The following is a 1,223-nucleotide window of genomic DNA, read 5'->3' as shown; positions in this document are numbered from 1 at the left end:
AATAATTTGTAAATAATAAAATAACATAAAAATAATAAAATAATATATATTTTTCTAATGTAAATATATAAAATAAAACAAAATTAATAAAATATAAATATATAATTATTGAGTTGATGTTTATGAAAAAAGTTGATGGGTTCAATTTCCAAGAAAATCAACACCCCTTACTAAGGGGTGCCATTAGCACTCCCCTAAAATATTTCATAATTGATTACTTCATTAAATTTATGAGTTGCATGCACATGTGAATAAATCATTGCATTCATTGTCTTTCGATTTTTAGGTTGCATGCATCGTGAATAAATCTTCATATTCATCTTATTTCAATTTTTGCATTTTACGCACAAGTGAATGGGTCACCATATTCACTATCCTTCATTGTCTGGGTTGTACGCACAAGTGAATGAATCATGAAATTCACTTTCTTTTATTTTTCAAGGTTGAATGCACATGTGAATGAGACGTAATATTCATCATTTTCACGTGTAAATAAAACCAAAAAAAATTGAACATAGAGAGAGAGAGAGAGAGATGAAGATGAATGCTTGCACTCCTCCTTGTATTCATGTGCGCATAAACTCTAGAACATATATTTTTAAAGATGAATAATTGAAATCCAATTTCAGCCTCATAAAATGTAGAAGATGTACATGTGTTACATGCACATGTGCATACAGCTGTGAGCATCTAAAATTCAATATCCCTTTCACTGTGAAACTCTAACTTCGGCCTTCCTACACTCCTTTCTTTAGCACCCCCGCCTCTTCTTCTTCTCCGGCCTCCATCTCAACTAACAACATCGTTTCAACGTCTTCTTCTCCATTTCAACCTTCCGTATGTTGCTCTGGAAATTTAGAGTTTATCTTCATGAGAGAGAGAGAGAGAGAGAGAAAAAGAGAGAATGAATAAATAGGGAGAGGAGGTCAACATTAAAAAGGAAAGATAACTTCCTAAATTATTGAATTTTAATAATAAAAAATAATAATAATAATAATAATAATGTTTTTTTCAATAATACCCTCCAATCTAATTAAACCCTTACTTAAATAAACTTGTCTTCCTTTTTTATTTATAAGTATGTCATTTTAATTTAAGCCTTTGATTTTTCTAATTCAATGAATGTGATGGTGTTCTTCGATTTTTCATTTTTTTAGGTTTTCCCTGAACCTTCCTCTCTCTCTCTCTCTCTCTCTCTCTATATATATATATATATATATATA

This window comes from Cynara cardunculus, assembly GCF_001531365.2.
Source record: "Cynara cardunculus var. scolymus isolate 2C chromosome LG 1, CcrdV1, whole genome shotgun sequence".
Classification (NCBI taxonomy): Eukaryota; Viridiplantae; Streptophyta; class Magnoliopsida; order Asterales; family Asteraceae; genus Cynara; species Cynara cardunculus.
The sequence above is the reverse complement of the archived record's forward strand: the minus strand, read 5'-3'. Positions refer to the sequence as shown.